Below are 20,602 nucleotides of genomic sequence, written 5' to 3'. Positions count from 1 at the left end.
AAAAGGCATGCTAAGAACAACAAAACCACTCTGCCCTCTACCCTCACCTCCTATAGCATTTCAGATCAAATTTGAGGTTGTAGTCATCTGCAGGTAATGTGTGGCACATGCCGAAGATGCCTTGTATGTCTGGTCTGTGAAATGAACTGAAGGGACTAAGGGCACTCCAGACCTTCCACATTTTGCCTTGATGCTGTCTTCTGGAGTTCTGGTTGGTCAAAATTCTACAAGCAGGATATAAAACAAATCCCCCCCAGTCATACCCTACAGCTTGAAGACAGAACTACAGCCACTTCTCCAGGGAGAAGATGGAAGAGCAACGTGCAATATGCATTACTGGAATGCATGCAGATACGTTGGTGATCAGGGCATGTAAAATTGTCAGCTTTAATTCAGGACCTAAATAAAGAGCAAATATTTTTGGCCTGTCTTCTACAGAAATTAGACTTGGACCATGTAACCCTGTATTAGTCCAATTCTTTTCCTTCCCTTATCCATTTCCTGTCTGACTCCTGTCATTCCTTCCCATGAACATTTAACCCAGGGAGCAGTTGAACAAAGTGATCCAACTGTTGGGGGGGGGTTGTTTGGGGTGGTTTTTGGTTTTGTTTTTTTCTTTTTTTTTTTTTTTTTGCGGGAGTTTTTATGTTTAGTTTATTTATTTGTTTTGCCCAATTATTACATTCCTACAAGTTTCCTGAAGATCTGATCTCAGGAAGGTGACAGAAATCTCTCCGTGTCCCCAGTGGACAAGTAGCTCTGTCACAGGTAGCAGTGACATTTAACATCTCTCATCCAGAAAGGTGTATCACACCAAATATGTCAAGGAGTCATGTTGCTGTAGTGTAAGGAAGCTTATGGGATAAAGTACATAAATCGACCGGTAAGCAGGTTCATTAATTTTGTGTCTCACAAAGCAGTCTGTTTAGTTGGAGAGAAGTGCTTGCGAAGCATCACTGCAGAATTCAGTCACTTAAAGACAAGAAAGTGGTCTTTAACCATGCTTTTATGTGTAGGTTTGATGTGTGTGTAGGTCAAGATGCATATTGAAGCTTCTGCTCTAGAAGGTGAGACATCCATTGCAACAAGGTCTCCAAAATGGTAAGGGCTGTCACCACAGATCTGTTTGCAAGACTAGGTTCCAAGTGGCTTTATTAATGTCCCAGATCCAGCAAACATCTACTTTTCTGCTTAATTTGACTCACCTGCCTTCTGCCACGGTTTACAGAGTGACTCCAACAACTACTGTTGGGCCCCCTCCTTTTGTTTTAGTACGCAGGTAGCACTTACATGCAGCTTCTGTTTCCTCCTGGAAGAGCACCCATGTCACAGGGGTGAACACACAGCCAGGAAAACAGACCACCTCATTAGGCTTTTAGCAAACTTTAACTTGGTGTTCTAATGTGCAATTATATCAAAAGAACACAGCAGTTTTATAAAAATATGGCAAAATAGATATTACCACAGCCCCACAATGCTCATTTGATCAAGGAAAGAAAGGTTGCTTGAAATGAAGAACTATAATGAAGCAAACAAAAATATTGGCCTCCAGGTTTCCTTTAGGTCATTTATTGCTATCTTAGGAACTTGGAGTTGTCATTTCAGGTACAGCTTTAACTTTGTTTCAGAGGCTAAAACATTCTTAACGACATCAAGCTTCACAGGGTCTCAAGTGTAGTAGCAGGCTTCAGAAAAGCTTTATCTCTCAGAGTACCAGGAAATGGGTATTTTGAGGATTTAACTTCTCTGTGACAAAAAAGCTGATTGTTTTTCCATGTTTGTGTTGTAGGGTGTTTTGTTGTTGCTGTTTGTTCAGTTTGTTTGCATGTTTGGTTTTGGTGAGGGTGGTGGTGTTTTGGTGGGTTTTTTTCTTCCCTTTTTTCTTTTAGTTGTGTTATGGGGTTTTTTTGTTTGTTTGTGTTGGTTTTGTTTGTTTTGGGGTGGTTATTTTTCGGGGGGGGGGGGGGGGGAAGGCGTGTGTGTTGTTTGTTTTGTTTCGTCTTTCATCCAGGCTTGGGGCTCGCCCTGTTCCCGTTTACACTACAGCTCACACGCGCCTGTCGCCAGCAGGCGGCTGTTGCCCTGCCTGCCGCTAGGCACGGGGTGAGTCCCCGTTAAAGGCGCCGTAGGCGCTGGTTCGCAGACAGGGCAGAGCCCGTGGGGCCGCTGCTGACGGAGCGTCTGCCCCGGCCGGGCAGAGTCAGGTCCAATCGGTCCGTGCTGTGCAGGCGGCGGCGCTGCGGGGCGGGACCTGGGCCGCGCCGCCTCCGCCACCGCCACCGCCACCGCCACCGTGTGGGTCAATGAGTTGCGGGAGGCGGCGGCAGGGCCGCCGGTGCGACCCCGCGCTTCTGCCGCGTCTCCCGCAGGCGCCGCGCACGGCGGAGCTGTCCAGGCCGGCAGTGACCCTGAAGTTGGGGAGCTCCCGCCCCAGCGCTCATCCCCGCCGCCGCTTCACCGTCCGCCTGTGGAGACACACCGCGGCCGCGCCGGAGGAAGCATCGGGGAGAGGAGGAGGAGGAGGAGAGGACGCGTCCCGTCTCCGCGAGAGGGAGGAGGAAAAGGAGGAGGAGAAGGCGAGGGCGGCCTGTGCGTGAGCGTGGGCTGATGGCCGCGAAGTGCCGTGGAGCCAGGAGGACGGGAGGGACGGTACGTGAGTCTCTCGGCGGTTGGCGGCTTCTGGCCGTGGCTTGTTTGTGAGCTGCTTGGCTTGTGTTTCGGAAGGACAGCTGGGGGTCCGAGTGAATGAAGAAAGTGTAATTTGACACGTGGAAATAGGGGTGGCTGCCTCTGGGAGGAGTGCATTATCTGCACGGAGATCAATTAGGGGGAATAGCTTTAGAGTGAGAGAGTAGATTTAGATTAGATATTGGGAAGAAGTTCTTCCCTATGAGAGTGGTGAGACACTGGCACAGGTTGCCTAGAGCAGCTGTGGCAGCCCCATCCCTGGAAGCATTCAAGGCCAGGTCGGACAGGGCTTTGAGCAACTTGGTCAGGGCAGTTGGAAGTAGTTGAGCTTTTAGGTCCCTTCCAACCCAAACCGTTCTGTGATTCTACGATTTATTTTAACTCTATCATCAAAAGAAACAAAAATACCTAGTAAAGATGTCCAGATTAAAGTGATCCATCTGAAGACTCAGCCGTAATCACCTTCAGGACTTTTAAGGGGGTGGGAGAGAAGGCAAGACACACAGTTTATTTCTGTTAACAGAAGTTAACCACAAACCCTAGTCATTTGAGATTCAGCCTCAGAGTTCCATATCCTTTTGCCTTTTTTCTGTTTAATTTTTTTTCCTTTTCATAGCCAGAGATTGTAACACTCGGTATAAGGGATTATGAAACTGCCCAGGAGTTCTAGTGTCAACAAGTCTTCAAAAATTTTAACCCCGTGTTTCACTCGTCGTTGGATGTGGGCTGTTGATAGCACATGCAGGAAGTACACTGAGTAATGTCCCAACTCTGACTGCACAGAGTAATCTACCTATTTCAAAGTCATGAAACCCATGAAAGGAAAGGATATTTATCTATTAGAAATTACTGATTTTGGCAAGGACATTTACAGCCCATCCAATGCCCACTGAGATAAACAGAAAAACTCATTGACAATTACTCATGATTGTGGGCTTCAAACGAGGCTGCCATCGCATGCTGTTGGCCAAATCTGGTGCTGATCCTAAGAGCAATCCTATAGGTAACCAACTCTCCTGCATCTTAACTGGCTGTAAAGCAGGAGGACAGAGGGAAGCACAGTAGCAGACAACAACTAACAGGGTTATGGCTTGCTTTATCTTATTTGATGATTACAAATGGTCTGAGATATGCATTCTTTAGAATTTTAGATGTCATTGATCTTTAATTATTTGCTAACGTCTTAGTCTGTTGCTGGCCGTTATGTTGATGAAGCAGCTGGCTTGCAACTTGTCTTTCTGTGTTAATGACTATTGTGACAGTATCTTGGGCATATGATGTCTGTTTAGAAACTTCCAGATGAGGGAGTACTTGTGTGCAGCAGTTAACAGGCCTTCTCAGGCTATAGACTCATCTGCGAACATACAGATTAGCTAGTAGCCAGTTTTCCCAACCAGAAGGGCCCTTGTCTATAATTTGTTCTGATCTCTTGCTTATTATAGGGCACAGGATTTCACAAGTAAATTTTGTATCAAGCCCATAACTTCTGTGTTAGTCTTCACTTCTTCGTTAAAGACAGGCTCTGTCCACAGCAGGAGTTCAAGTATGTTTCAAACTGCCTAGCAGCTCACAGGCTTGAGTGTTAAAAGGGTGAGTAATATCTACTACTTAAAATGTCTGTAATTTGGATGAGAGCTATTTTGGTCTATCACAATATGATTTTACATATAATGCTTATTAAAACACATCAGGATATTTATAGTTCTTGTGGTATATGTAGTGACAGAGCTGCCTTCTCCTCTTTGCATGAGGATAAAACACTGTGGGGGACTCTTCAAAGTGACTTTGGACTTGCCTTTGGAAAGTTCTCTGTTCTCTCTGAGCTGTGGTACAAAAACAGTACCTTGGTTTCTGCTGGTTTCCTCTGTTTTCTTCCTCTTTCCTGAATGTGCCTATGGTGCAGTCTGGTGAGGCTTTGTATCTTGCCTTCTCATGGCTACCTGCAGAAAGAAGAGAACATAATTTGGGTCCCATCTGAACTGCTTAGCCCTGTATAAGGCTGGGAAGGTGGGCTGTCTCTTGTCCCATAACATGCTGATGGTCATGTGGCTTCCTGTAAGATGCAGCTTCTAAGATAGCTTCTGCTCTTTTTCCCCCTTGGATGAACCTTGCTGTAGAGCATTCATCAGAGCACCAGTGTGGTGTCACACCACCTCTGTGTGAGCAGGTAATTAACACTGCTGGAACATGTTGAAATGGCAGAGGGCAATGCATATTATGATACCCTAGAGAGCTCCTCCAAAGGCAGCACAGCTAATTATTGCAGGTATGATAGCATATTCTGTGGTGCGGCCACAAACTTTATTCTAAAATTCCTCCTTCCACCACTGGTTAGCTACAGATACTCTGGATACTTATCCTCAGGACCCTGTCTTGAGTGTAGTCTGTCTGAAGGGGCTGGACAGTACAAAGGAATGCTGTTTATTTTACATCCTTTTTTGACACTACTGGAGTAGGGTTAGCTTCAAATGCTTCATATGCAGTTGAAGATTAAAGAGATAACAGCAGCTGTATAACACAGCCCTCTGACAGAGTCCCACCACACGAATATCACAGCCTAGTATCACGCTGTGGCAGGGGACAGGAGAGCAGCCCTGACTATGTGAAAGACAGGAGGAGAAAACATGGACAGCAATGGGGAAATCAGGGAGATGATTTTCTAGCTTGCTCAGTTGCTCTTCCCCACTACTGGGGGCTAGTGTGGCATGTGGATGAAGTAAGACCTCATGGAGGAGAAAAAAAGCAGTCCTGCTTTGCCAAACCTTTGGATGCAGCACTGGGCAAACTCAGGAAGTGGTTGTGCTTTGACCGCGGTCTTCATGCATGCTAATTTATCTTCTGTATTAATGTGCCTGCATTGTTTCTGGTGCTTCAGCTGACTCTCTTAACACTAACTGTAACATATATGTTCACAGCCTGCAGGGTTGCACTGTTGCACGTCAGAAGGAAAAGCAGGAGAGAAACAGAAAACAACAAAGACAGTGGGAAAGAAGGAAAATCTAGCATGTTGTTGCTGAAATATGCACCTTTTTTAAACGGAAAATCAACATATGTCTGCTCTCTTATTTTCCATCACCTTCCTGAATTTGTATAGAGTATTAATTCTCTGCAGTAGATAGAAATTCTTTCAGACATGTGCATAGTATTAGAAACATCGTCTACCTTTGAAACACAGTTAGCATCTGCATAGCTTGTTCTTTACTTTTTTCTCTGAGTCCCTTGATACAAATTCAGAGGGGTTGTTTTTGCCAACATTCTGAACGGATTCATCCTCAGACCATTACTGATCTAACGACATATTATCCTAAAGATAAAGATGACTGCAGCTAGCTAGAGCAAGCCCAGAAGAGCGAGAACGTAGGTTATAGACTGAGGAAAAGTATGTGAAAGCATTACAAAGGTAGGCACAGCAGATTTCCACTGCTGAGTGGGAAGCGTTCTCCTAGGTTCCTTTCTTTGTGGGAGCTGGCAGGAAGAAATACTGCTGCTGCTTAGGGTCACAGTCTTAAAGGTAGGAAAAATATTAGTGACAATGTGCAGGAAGGCTTGTCACAAAATCAAAGTACTGAAAATCACCAAAGTGATAATACAAATTAGAACGCTTATCACAGAATTTACCCATAGGTCATCCTCAGTCCACTCAGTGCTGTGCTGTAGTTATTCCTCACTTCCCTTACTATGATACATCCCTTCCCACAGCACAGTGTCTTTTGTCTCACTCTTCTGATTACCTAACCTGTTTTCACATTAATATAAAATAGGAAGGGAAAAATAACTAGTATCTCACTTTGCTCTCAGTTAAGCTTCCTGTAAGACACTCTAGACCAGAACGAATTACTAATTGTAGTTATATATTGTGTCTTGGAGATATTGATGATAATTTCAAGTCCAGATTGATGCCTCTTCAACTTCCTTTTTGTCACTGCAGCAACAAAGCCAGCAAAGCTTTTAAGCACATGCCTATTTTTAAGACTGCCAGCAGTCCTTTTGCCTTAATTCAGCTGAATTCAGCATGGTGCCTGAGGGAATTGTTTAATATAAAAATCTCACTGGCCTGATGACGGTCTAAGCTATGGTTTTGTTGAGGTTTTGAGCGAGAAGGAGGGGGAGAGAGGGAAGAGCTGTTTCTTCCTGAAGACTAGCATGACTACCCAGAGCTCTCCTGGGTAAACTCTCAAAATGGGAATTCTTCATAACATTAAAAATTCTGGTATCTTGGTACTTGCTTCCAATCTGAAATTAAAGTCTTTAGTGGAAAATTAAAAAAAAAAAAAAAAGCCAACAAAACTCCCCCGGAAGTGTCAGAACAAAATGCTCGGTAAGATTTTCCCAGCGTAAGGATGTGGTATCCTTTGGGTGGACTTCATGTTCAAAAACTCAGTATTTGATGTGAGACTTGTTAATTCTAAGTAGTTTTACTGGGCCTTTTCCATTCCCATTGAAAAATATGAGGAATGCATTTGAAGATGGAATTTAAAATCGTAACAGCCACATCACACTTAATTGTAACAAAACCACGTTGAATCTGTTTCAGGCGTGTCTGTTTCTGATCTGGAGTATGTCTACATTGCGAGTCCTGGCACCTTAGCATCCTTCCACATTTCCTTGTCTTCCTCTTTTTCTATGCCTTGAGGTCTTGCACTTCTCTGTTGTTCCATTTTTCTGGTATTTACCTCACACTTTTTCTTTCCTTGCCAGCCTTCCCATTCTGAAACGCAGGTGGTAGAACCACTGTATTTACCAACATCATCATTCTGCTTTTGTGTTTTCCTTTTCTCTGTTCACTGCCAGCCTGCACACCCTAAACAATTCAGGACAAGGATTTCAGTCACACTTCTGTGTTTCTACATTGCCCGGTGCAGTAGGTCCCCGTGCTTGAACATCAGCATTTGGTGCTGTGGTATTCATGGTGATACCTCTGGTTATGTCAGAGAGATCAGTAAAGGAGATAAACTTCCATGTTCCAGGTGTGTTTTCAATATTTCCTCTCATTTACAATTAATTTGAATTCTGTCCCTTTCTCAGCAGTGTATTTTCATTTCTTTGTTCTTCATGTAAAACTTTTATTATAGGGAGAAATGGCAAACACAGACCATATTGTGCTTGGGACTACTGAATCATACAGAGAGCTTTTCAATGCCCAAGAAATATGTACATGTAAGATATGAAACAGGAATGAAACAATTCAGCTGAGCATCACGAACTGAATGATGGTCTTTTCTACATCACAACAGAGGTGGGCATCTGGGGATAGGAAATGGGCTTCCTGAGATGCCTACATGAGGAATATCTTCCCCTGCTGTAGGGAAGCACACACAGGATATACAGTGATGAAGAAACTGGTGGAAGATATTTATACTGCAGGAGCAGACTAGGGCTGTTCCTTAATCTGTTCCCCACAGACTCTGTTGTTCTGCTATGATGAAGCCAGTCCTGAAGCTCTGAGGGAATTTGAATGGGTGAGTATGCCCAACTTCAGCTCCATACCCTTGAGTTTGTCTACTCTCCTGTGAGCCAGGGGAGCCTTCAAACATCCTCCTGCTCCAGGACACTTCTACCACAGCTGTCTGGAAGGAGACCCTCCTTCCTTTCCACCAGATGCTCAGTGGAGCTGAAACAGACCTGCTGCACGCAAGGCTTTGCACAAGCCCGAGGGCTTGAAGCATTGCTTGCAAGCAGCAAGCTGGTCCTTTGTAAGCAGGAAGGAGCCGAGTCAAAGGAGTCAAAGTAGCCTAGTCAAAGGAGCAGTGGGCCAGGGCTGGTCCTCAGGTGACTTAAGTCATGAGCTGGTTCGGAGAGGTATGCCAGCAGAAAACTGCTTGTTTCTTTTCTAGTAAGACTAATTTGCAGATAATTCAGCACCCACAGTTGAATTACTGTAAGTTAGTAATGAAACAGAGGGAACAAGAATCAGTCAGTACTAGGATTAAAGGCGGACAGAATAATCCTAACACTGCTGAAATTTGGTTTAAATGAGGGAACCCATGTGGTTTGCTGAACATCGCCTAGAAAATGTCTGTCTCCTGGGACAATGGCACTCCAACCACTAGCTGCACTTTCCTATTCTTACTCTTCCTCTGAGCAGTGGTGTTGTTTAGAGTTGAGTTGGTGCATGCTGCCGGATAGAAAGTCTGGTTTTAAATTTATATTGCCCAATGCAAAGTAGTGGCTAATAAGATCATCTGTATGGTATTTGTGGATAAGACAGCTAACAACTTGGCTGCTGAAGTTTAACAAGCCTTGCCATTTCCAGTTGGATACAGGAAGCAAAACTGAGTGGTTACAGCCTCCTACCTCCACTGTACAAACAGCAGCTATTTAATGAAAGTGAACAAGCTTCGGCCCTGGGTTGGGGTTAGGCTGGAAGTAGCTGCAGTGTGCACATGAGCTCCTGGATTACTCCTGAGGTCATTTAGATTTTACATAAATAGGAATGGAAATAGTGCTTATTTGCAGGTGAAAGCCACAACTTGTTTAAGGTATTCTGCAAGTACAGCATGCCTAAGAGAGTGGTCACTATGGGTATATCCTTGGCTGCAGGCAGGCATCTGTTCATTTTCCCTATGCTCCCAGCTGCAAAAAGAAGCCAGCTCAAATTCAGAAGCTGTATAGCTGTGCTAGCATACAGCTCAGCCCTATCTAATGGATCCACAGGGTACATTTCAGGAGTGTTTTGCAGGTAGGGGCAAAATTGTTCTGCCTTTATTCCTGGCTGCATTGGGTTTATTACCTTTTATTTGTCCATGTGCCAAAAATCAGTAGTATTGTTTAGACTTGGATGGGAACATTAGGTAGATTGAGGTTCCTCTTTGCTTACAAAAGCTTGTGTAAGCATACCCTATTTTGGCATCATCCCTGCTGTGGTGTCCCATGCTGACCCCAGACTGGAGCTTTTCCAGGCTCCAGCAGCACCAGTGTGTCAAGCCAGTATGCATATGCCTGTGAAGGCCAGCCTTTCCTTGGATTATTTCACTCTGTTATTGTTGGTTTGCTGCTGCCAGCCTGGCTACTATAAGCTGATTTAAAAACCAAAAACCCCAAAACCAAAACAAACAAAAAATGAACCACACACACGCAAAAAAAACCCAAAAAAACCACAACAACAAATTAAAAAACACCCAAACTGAACAAAAAGAAAACCCAGGCCTCAATTGTGTAAATGTTATTTCATATACAGGTGCTGTAACAAATTCCCACCTAACAGCAATGCATTTATGGTTTTTTTTCTGAGAAGTGCTAATTACTAACATGCTTGTTTCCTGCACAATCAGCTTTCTTTTCTAGTTGCCATTCAGTTTGACTTCCTTATGCCACGGGTAATCATTAACAATACCAGACTTACTCCTGCTGGCAAAAACATGGTGCTTGACATCATGATACCTGACAATGAAGAGAAAGGATGAGGGGTCTATTTATAGAATAGATTATAGCCAAAAAAATTGAAACCAGTATGGACTAACAAAGAAACACAGGCATACTTGGAAGGAGCAATGGCAAAAGTGCCTATGGTTTTATCAGCCTTTCATTCATAATTTCCATAAATGGAGGTTATGACCAAATCATGTTCCTGAGAATCAGGCATATGTAATATGCATGAATACCTGTAAGTCTTTTGTCTCATTTGTAATGTTCGTCTGTTTCTTTGTAAGATCATATTCAGGCCTGAATACTGAAGATAAGCATAAGGTATCTGTATGAATTAATTAAATGAATACATAGGTTCATTTTAATGAACTAAACCTACTTTTGCAAATGGAAATTACTCTTCTGGGAACATTGTTCTTATAGGCATGGAAACTCGGTTTTTACCCTTTTTTTTTTCCCCCACAATATGTAGCAGACTAAAACCAGGTTTTGTGACAGAGAATAGCAGATACATTTTTCTAGATCTTGACAAATGGAGTGTTTTCGCTTATCCCCAGGTTATTGAGTGTGCTTCTAGAAATGTTTGTACACATTTCTTACCATGTCTGTCAGAGCAGTATAGGGAACATCCTCTTCTTTATTAAAGTTGTAATTCTGGGAGAAATGTAGTTTAGAAATCTTCCTTCCTCCTTTTCATGACAGGAAAGGTTAGAGCAGCTTGTCTCAACCCACATATTTTGTGTATGTGTAAGGAAAATTTCTTAATCACCCTGATTTATTTTATATCCAGTTATCAGAACCAGTTTAACCGTAGGATATTAGAAACGTGTTTAATCTGTATAGGTTTCCAATCAGAATTTCCAGTCAATAAGTACGTTATGTAAACAGTTTTAAAATACCATTTCCTAATGGGTTTCATTAGAAAAGGCAGATACTGAAGCACTAATAGGAAAAATGTTTTCCTGAAGATTAGTCCAGCCTCCACGTCTTTGTTTCCATATCTGTTAAGAGGGCCCTGTAAAGTTTAATGGGAAGGCATGTGTACTGTTTAGCCTGTGTGGGTGGGAAACAGCAGGGCTTAGAGAAAATGTGTAACAGAAGCAGTTGCAATTAGAAGGAATCTGTGATGGTTACAAGCACATAGCTGAATCAACAGGGGTGAGTCTGCTGTGCTGAAGCCAGAGCTCAGCATGTGCTTGCTGTGTGTGCATGGTGTGGTTTGAAGCTCTTTTGTGATCCAGAAGGACAGCTGTTCATGGCAGAAGTGGCCCTGGAGTTTGTGAAATGCATTTAAATCAGACACTGAAGTCTGCTTCCATCTTGTTTTGAAGATTTGGGAGAGTAGAATTCTGGGGATGTGTTTGTGCACTGGCAGCAGTGGCATGAGAGGTAGAGTACTGTTACTCATTCATAGCAAAGTAGTCCTTCCTCAGCTCACTGAGGGTCTGTGGAATAAAAATAGCAAAATCCCCCAAATTCTGAGTAGACTTCACCAGATAAGTAATTAATATAACTTCAGCAAGTCCTCAGGAAGGTAATTTACATTCAACCAGGTATTTTAAAAGGGGAGGGAGATTTCTAAACTACAGTTCTTTAAGTATCTCTGATAAAAAGTACTGGCACTTAATTCAGTCTTTTAATCTAAGTGATTAATTAAAGTTAAGTTTTTAATATTTTCATTTTGCTTTCCAGGATTTTAACTGTTCTTTTTATTTGTACTTCTGCCCCTTTGGATCGAATTTTGGCGTCTATACTTCCAGTGAGTGCACGAGGAAGTTTTCTTTCTTGCACCATGGCTAATGTAAACCAGTTGAGATTTTCATACAGTTTTGAACACTGTACCCATAATTTTTATTATGGACACACATGAAAATTGCAATTCTGCTATCTCTGTGAGGATGACAGTAGCAGAGTTCTCATCATCTTTATACCATGCTTGTTTGAGTCTTATCATTGTGTTAAGAGCTCTTGTGGAGGCATTCCATAAAATTGAATGGAGTTTAAAACTAATTGGTTTCTATGTAAGCCACTGTAAAAAAACTGAATAAGAAGTTGAAGAGTTTGTCTTTTTGTATTTTTTTCCTGCTATTAATAAACTTCGTCATGAAAGAGTTATTTATCTCTCTTATTCTATAAAAATTCTCGTAATAGCAAAGATCATAGAATCATAGACTCATAGAATAGTTAGGGTTGGAAAGGACGTTAAGATCATCTAGTTACAACCCCCCTGCCATGGGCAGGGACACCTCACACTAAACCATGTCACACAAGGCTCTGTCCAACCTGGCCTTGAACACCGCTAGGAATGGAGCATTCACAACTTCCCTGGGCAACCCATTCCAGTCCTCACTGCCCTTACAATAAAGAACTACCTCCTTATATCCAATCTAAACTTCCCCTGTTTACGTTTTAGCCTGTTACCTCTCGTTCTGTCACTACAGTCCCTGACAAAGAGTCCCTCCCCAGCATCCCTATAGGCCCCCTTCAGATACTGGAAGGCTGCTATGAGGTCTCCACGCAGCCTTCTCTTCTCCAGGCTGAACAGCCCCAACTTTCTCAGCCTATCTTCATACGGGAGGTGCTCCAGTCCCCTGATCATCCTCGTGGCCTCCTCTGGACTTGTTCCAGCAGTTCCATGTCCTTTTTATGTTGAGGACACCAGAACTGCACACAATACTCCAGGTGAAGTCTCACGAGAGCAGAGTAGAGGGGCAGGATCACCTCCTTCGACCTGCTGGTCACGCTCCTTTTGATGCAGCCCAGGATACGGTTGGCTTTCTGGGCTGCGAGCGCACACTGAAGGTGGCTCATGTTCATTTTCTCATCGACCAGCACCCCCAAGTCCTTCTCCGCAGGGCCGCTCTGAATCTCTTCTCTGCCCAGCCTGTAGCTGTGCCTGGGATTGCTCCAACCACGGTGTAGGACCTTGCACTTGGCATGGTTGAACTTCATAAGGTTGGCATCAGCTTCATTGTATGCTTTTTGAAAAACTGTAAACAATGGAAATAAGAAACAATATGATTATTTAACATAATTTATATCCCCAAAGTTTCAATGATGGAAAAGGAAATTACAAGAGCACTTCTGGTATTTCTGGTGAAGATTTTGCCGATACTAGTCATAGTGGGTTTCTGGTCAAGATGTAGGGAAGATATAAAAGGCAGTTTTCAAATTTCAGATCCTATCTTAAAGCTTCGAAAAACCAGTTTTTCACAAGGAGGTTGCATGAGATGTGAAACGTGACAGCGTTTACAAGCCAAACCAATGCATGTTGCCATACTTGCCATTGCCTGTTGTGTTTATGTGAAAGACTCTGTGGGCTGAACCTCTCACCTTAGGACAAACTTTGGGAACAGCTTTTAGGAAGCACTGGGGTTTTTTGTTGTCCCATGTTGTCTCCAGACTGCTTAGTTGAATAGTGAGAAAAAGTAAGAGTTGTGTAGGTTGGTCTTTTGTCTGCTGATGACAGACTCTCTACAGGAAAGTTTTCACTGGGCCTTCTCTGAGTTTAATCATAGAATCATAGAATGGTTTGGTTGGAAGATCATCTAGTTGCAACCCCTTGGCCACAGGCAGGGACACCTTCCACTAGACCAGGTTGTTAAAAGCTCCATCCATCCTGGTCTTAAACACTTCCAGGGATGGGGCAGCCACAGCTTCTATGGCAACCTGTTCCAGTGTCTCACCACCCTCACAGTGAATATCTAATATAAATCTACTTCTTCCAGTGTAAAGCTATTTTCCCTTATCCTGTCACTACATGCCTGTGTAAGAAGTTCCTCCCAAGATTTTGTAGGCCCCTTTTTCAGTATTGGAGGACTGTTACAAGGTCTCCCCTGAGCCTTATCTCAGCCTGTCTTCATAGGGGAGGTGCTCCAACCCTCTAATCATCCTTATAGCCCAGCTCTGGACTTGCTCAAACAGGTCTGCATCCCTCTTGTGTTAGAAGCTCCAGGGCTGTATGCAGTACAGTGCCATGAGTGCGGAGCAGAGGGCAGGATCACCTCCGTGGACCTGCTGGCTGTGCTCCTTTTGATGCAGCCCAGAATACGGTTGCCTTTCTGAGCCGCAAGTGCACATTGCAGACTCATGTTGAGCTATTTGTCAATCAACACTCCTGAATCCTTCTTCTCAGGGCTGCTCTCAGTACATCCTACAGCCAGACTATAGGTGTGTTTGAGATTGTTCTGACCCAAGTGCAGGATCTTGCACTTGGCCTTGTTGAAATTCGTAAGGTTAGTATTTGCCCACTTCTCAAATGTGTGAAAAACTCTCTGGATGGCATCCCTTCCCTCCAGCATATCAACCAGACCACACAGCTTGGTGTCATCGGCAAACTTGCTGAGGGTGCACTCAATCCCACTGTCCATGTCAGCGACAAAGAGGTTGAACAAGACCGGTCCCAACACCGATCCCTGAGGGACACCACTTGTTACTTGTCTCCAGCTGGACATTGAGCTGTTGACTGCAGCTCTTTATGTGCGACCATCCAGCCAATTCTTTATCCACCGAGCGGTCCATCCATCAAATTGATCTCTCTCCAATTTAAAGACAAGGATGTTGTGTGGGACATGTTGAATGCTTTGCCCAAGTCCAAGTAGATGGTGTCTGTTGCTCTCCTGTTGTCCACCAGTGCCGTGGCCCCATCATAGAGGGCCGCCAAATTTGTCAGGTATGATTTGCCCTTAGTGAAGCCAAGTTGACTGTCACCAACCACCCCCTCATTACGTGCCTTAGCACAGTTCCCAGGATGATCTGCTCCATGATCTTGCTACACACTGAGGTGAAGTCTTCTTATCCTTGCTTTTGTTTCCTTGTGAAGTAGCTGAGTCTCAATGTTCCAATCTGAGAATGCATTTAGAAGGAGTTACTTACTGAATGGAAGTCAAGACGCTGTTGAAATGCATAGCTTTATCATCTGAAATAATTCTTTGCCCCTGTTAGGATAGTTTTTAATTTAATCTACTCATTATGTAAAGTATGGAATATGATATCAAGAGAAAAAATACTTACATCTAATCGGGTAAAACCCCAAGTATATGGCTCATGTGTTAAAGTTGAACATGATGGCTCTAAATAATTTGTCAGTGTTTTGTTTTGCTCACTGTTTAATCAGAGAATCCTATGACTGTTCAGATGTTTTTTTTTTCTCTTTAATGGAAATCCTTGCTAAAATATTATCATCTTTAGTTTTCATAATGGATTACAAATTGACCTATGAGCAGAAAAAGAGAGAGGCAAGAGAGACATACTTTCACAGATCCGTGTGAATCCTCAAGATCATATAGGAAGGGAAAAACACCTAACCCAGTTTATCCTTGAAAATTTTCATTCTTAAAATAAAAGAAAGGATAAAAGAAAGGAAGCTTGATACTAACTTAAGCAGAACTTTAGAGCAGAATAAAAAGATTTTCTGCATCCCGTTTGCTTAAAAGAGTACCTTTAATGGTGCCAAACTGAGACCTGGCTTTGGTTACTGATAGGAACCATCCCTTTGTAATAGATTGAATAGTTGACTGCATGCCCAAATAAGCCTGAGGTTATTTGGATGAGTAGATAGAGTCATGCAGCGATGATTGAATTTCTCTCTGTTGGAAGAGCAAATATTCATTCACTAACTGAAAGTCCTGAGCAGGAATAACATAAGCTTACAAATACAGGGTGCACCATGCATATGGCTGCTGTAATAATGTGCAGAAACTTCTAGGCTCACATTTTCATGTACAGTTCTCTGGATTAAACATTTTTAACTTTAGGCAACAGGATTCAAATTATTCTCTCATGGGGTTTTGAAAGGAGCACTGACGGGACATTTTTCTTGCCAGGGAGCTTCCAGTGGCATGTGACCTCTTAGTTATTTTTAGATCCATAATCTTTGAGAGGTCTATAGGCATGACCTGGAATTTCCTCCCTCTGCACCCAACAGATTTGGTTTAGGACTCTTAGAGGGAGTTTGATATCTGACAGAAACCAGTGTTGTACAAGATGCTGGTACAGGCCATTAAACTGCAGTGGGATTTTGCTGTATGTCTGTAGTAATCAGGCTTCTCTTGGAGAAAACAGGAACCAGGTCAATGGTGCTGGGCCCATGAAACTCATGTATGGACTGCCACTGCATTGCACCACTCTCTGTGTGGTGCAGAAGTGTGGTGTATGGTACAAACAGTGGTCTCTGGACAGAATCACTCTAACTGGGATGGGGCTACTGTAAGCACATCTGTGGTTGGCTAGTCAGCTGCAGCGTGGTACTTAGTGCTGCTTTTCATGTTTGTGCTGGGTATGACTGGGATGCAGGTAAGTTTCTTCGCAGAAGCTCCATAAGGTATTGTGTTTTGTTTTGTGGCTAGAACAGTGCTGTTAAGGCTTTCGCCCTCCTCCAGTCCTACCCCCCACTCTCCCCTCCTACCCTCTCAGAGAGCAGGTTCTTGGTTTTGGGGAGACAGCTGACCTGAGCTGGCTAGAGTGATTTTCTGTAACATACGGTGTCATGACCAGCAATAAAACCTGAGGTATGGGAGGGTGGAGTGTGAGTGCTGTCCTCCAAGGTGGCCTTTACTGGGCATCTGCCTGCCTGTGGGAAGTGGTGACTGAGGTGGCCTTTGCATCACTTCTTTTCTTTTTTAAATTTCCTTCACCTATTCAACTGTCCTTATATCTACCCATCAGTTTTCTTGCTTTTGCTCTTTGTGTCCTCTCCGTTGTCCCACTGGGTGCAAGGGTGGTGGGGATTGAGTGAAACTATATGGGCACTTGGCTGCTGGGCAAGGTCAGCCAACCACAACACTGTACAAAGAGACTGAGAACAGGAGCATGGTGCAGGTAATAGGATTGGTCTCCCAGCAGGATGCTACTGTCTTTGCTTGCCTTTTTTGTTAGCAGGTCAGAAAGTGGTATGGGTGATTATTTAACTCAGGTGAGGTAGAAGGCTCAGAGATCCTCCTTGAACACAGACATGAAAGTCATTAGTTGAGGGATAGGAAGCACATGGGGAATTTTTTAGCTCTGTACTGTGGTCCGGCACAGCCTAGAATCTTGTTGGCCTTGCCAGGTGACACCTGGGGGTCACCCTAGGAATATGGAGGCAAAACAAAACTTTGATTTTGTTTCCTTGAAGTGTTACCAGTAAACAAAAGCTAAAATCTGTTTCTGTTCTGTGAAATGAGGTAGTGGAGGACAAGTAGTTAAATAGATGAGTTAATTTGAATGCTGTGCTACACAGTGTAAATATGCATTTCGCAAGGAGGAATAACCAAGTTTTCCCTTTTGTGTATACTCCAGTCATGTTTATTACAAATGATGCAGCAACTTTGAGTAACGGTGGCTATTTAATCAACTCATTTTTTGATTTCTCTATTATAAATCTGCTCAAAAGGCAAAAAAGTCTTAGCTCATTTACCTGCATTATGAGGCTGCAATGAAAGAGTGACTGGATCAGTGGCTTGTGCTGAATTAGTGATCTCTTTCAGATACATCAGTAACTTAATTTTTCTGTTAACCAGTGAGAAATTTTACCTTAGCTAGTTTAGTTGTTTTGACCTCCTAAAAGATTTTACATTGTCCCAGTCCTAAAAGTGGAGTTGCTATCATTAGACATAGGCATTCCATACTGAAAAATTTGTGCTGCAGTAAATGGAAATGGCAAAGTAGGAAAACTAGTTAAGTATGATTGAGCAGGCTCAGCTTCCTCAGGTAAGGGAAGAATTAGAAATTGAAGTCTTGTGTGCTTTTTTGTTTAAGAATGCACTAAACCAAGAGTTAAGTGTGGTTGGATCACATGGAAGAGGTCCCCACACATGAGTTTCTGGCGTTGGTATCACCAAAACCTAGGAAATCACTCCATTTTCAAACCAAGGTCTTACGTGCATTTTCTGGGCACCTTTTGGTCCTTCCTGCTTCACTGCATGATATTTATCTTCCTCATCATACTGATATGAGTCTCTTCGGTCATACCAGCATCTTCTCTTTTAACAGAATTTGATCTTTCATTTTCCCTTAGCTCTGCATATTTCTCAGTACTCAAGGACAGTCTTGGCTTCCTGTGAAAGAAAACTGTCTGCAGGCAGGAGGGTACTGCAGTTAGCTCCTAGAGGTGCCCCAGGGTGACTGGCCAGCGTGGCTGGACTATGGGAGGTACCTGTTTCACTGTCAGGATGTGCTGGTGTGTGCACAGAGACAAAAACTGCAGAGCGAAGGGAAGAGCAGTCTGATTTGCTCTGCAGACATGGGTCTGGTTTTAGTCCTTTGTGGTCCTATTCCGTAACCTCCGCCATTTTAACTTAGGTGACCCCTGAAGTTGTCACTAGTGAGTAAAAATTAAAACTGTCTCTCCTTTCTTAGCATTTACCCCTCTGCTACTTCCTTGTTTAACACATTCCCCTGAGGCTTCCTGAAAACTTTCCGAAAACTTGACTGCAAAAAGTTATACCCCTTTTCCCTTGTACATACATTTGGCTATTGTGATTGCTTATTCCTGTTCTCAGTCTATCTTGCCAGAATCTGACCTGTAATCTTCTGCTCAACTGCACTGCATGCTGAGAACAGTGTTTTAAGTTCTTTTTTTATGTTGTCCATGGCTGTTTGTTTCCTTTCTGACCCTGTTCTGCAGTCAATTGACTGTAGGTTACTCTAACCTTGTTCTTACCAATGACCACAGCTGTCTTTGTTACAGTATTGTTACCTCTTCCTTGGATGCCTCCACAGAAGCAAATTAAAAGCCACTTCAAATTCCCACATAAAATTTTGCCTGTTTGATGCCTGTCTTCTATAGTATGTAATAGCCACTTCTATAATCTGTTTGACCATTCAGGCCTGCCTCATTATGCTGTTCGACTGAGTCATATGTAATTGTATCTGTGTTTTCATTTGTACTCCAAATATGTGGGAAGCTGTTCATTCCTTTGTCCTCAGAGGTTCACGTCTCTCCTCCTGCAGACTCTCCTGGAAAATAAATGCCTGCCGCAAGGAAGCTTGCTGACTGATAATAACACATGGAGGGTAATTGCGAATAGTTTATGTATTCCTGCTGGAGGAGGGGGGAAGGACAAGATGACTTCCAGAAGTTCCTTCCAGCATCAGTTCTTTTGTGATTCCGCTTGGAAGACGTCTTGTTGGTCACTTACCAGTAGCTTTCAGAATTTTAGAGCTGACCATCTGTTTTAGCTAAGCAACAGCCCTGTCTCATAAATAATCACTGCATCGCTATGAAAGTTGAATTATGTAGACGTGACCACCTTTTACCTAAATAACTTTTCTTATTCTCCTCTAATTCATATGCTATTGCTTTTTTGAATTTTCAGGCCAAAGAGTTTACCTCTTTTTCCTTGTTTGGAAAGTACTTTATATATTAGAACAAACACAATCAACAAGCAGCAAATCATCTTTGACTGTAATGCAACTGTCAATACCAACTAATTAGCTGTGGCATTCCAGAGGAGTTTTGCTGTAATTTTGTGAGTGATGTCCTTGTTATCCCATGCTGCTAGATTCTGGAAAACCAGAACAAAACTGCAGCTTCAGACCTAATAAAGGCTGAAGGTCTGCACATGCACTGTTACCCATTACTGCTAGATAACAAACTGCTTCAGACCAGTTGGGTCTTTTTTGACTCTGACTTCATATGTTACCAAGAGGAATGCCAAAGTGAACAAAGGCTGATATGCACTTCTGCAAGTGATAGTTTCCTCTTACTGCAATGGATGTAAGAAGACTGTCTAGAAACTTGACAAGTCATTGTTTCAATACGTGACCACCTCCTAATATCAGTCTAAACCTGCAACCTAAACATAGAATCATAGAATAGTTAGGGTTGGAAAGGACCTCAAGATCATCTAGTTCCAAACCCCCTGCCATAGGCAGGGACACCTCACACTAAACCATCCCACACAAGGCTTCATCCAACCTGGCCTTGAACACTGCCAGGGATGGAGCATTCACAATCCCCCTGGGCAACCAATTCCAGTGCCTCACCACCCTAACAGGAAAGAATTTCCTCCTTATATCCAATCTAAACTTCCCCTGTTTAAGTTTTAACCCGTTACCCCTTGTCCTGTCACTACAGTCCCTGACGAAGAGTCCCTCCCCAGCATCCCTATAGGCCCCCTTCAGATACTGGAAGGCTGCTATGAGGTCTCCACGCAGCCTTCCCTTATCCAGGCTGAACAGTCCCAACTTTCTCAGCCTATCTTCATATGGGAGGTGCTCCAGTCCCCTGATCATCCTCGTGGCCCTCCTCTGGACTTGTTCCAGCAGTTCCATGTCCTTTTTATGTTGAGGACACCAGAACTGCACACAATACTCCAAGTGAGTACCAACAAAAGCATAACACTGCTTAGAAATACAACTTTCAAGGATGTTCTGTTGACTTCCCAGCAGCCTGTGCTCAGTAAGTGTATTGCAAAAGGCTGAGAATAGTTTACGTTTGTTCACTGAGGGAGTCTGTAGCCCGATGGTGTCTATAGGTGATCAGTTGTGATAAGGGTATTCTCTATTCTGTGAGTATTCTGTATATATGTATATCTATATGTATATCTATATGTATATATGTATGTAT

At 43.2% G+C, this 20,602-nt stretch overlaps 1 protein-coding gene across 4 annotated transcripts in view; it reads left to right on the top strand.

The window, feature by feature from the left end:
- Window positions 1–2,293: 2,293 nt before the first annotated feature.
- Window positions 2,294–20,602, top strand: part of MARCHF3 (membrane associated ring-CH-type finger 3) — a 73,959-nt gene continuing 55,650 nt past the window's right edge. For all 4 annotated transcript variants that reach the window (XM_065663325.1, XM_065663324.1, XM_065663321.1 and 1 more), the window contains exon 1: window positions 2,294–2,649. The gene's annotated coding sequence lies outside the window, so the exon portion shown is untranslated. The remainder of the gene's footprint in view (window positions 2,650–20,602) is intronic.

This window comes from Lathamus discolor, chromosome Z (genome assembly GCF_037157495.1).
Source record: "Lathamus discolor isolate bLatDis1 chromosome Z, bLatDis1.hap1, whole genome shotgun sequence".
NCBI classification, from domain to species: Eukaryota; Metazoa; Chordata; class Aves; order Psittaciformes; family Psittacidae; genus Lathamus; species Lathamus discolor.
The sequence above is the reverse complement of the archived record's forward strand: the minus strand, read 5'-3'. Positions and strand labels throughout refer to the sequence as shown.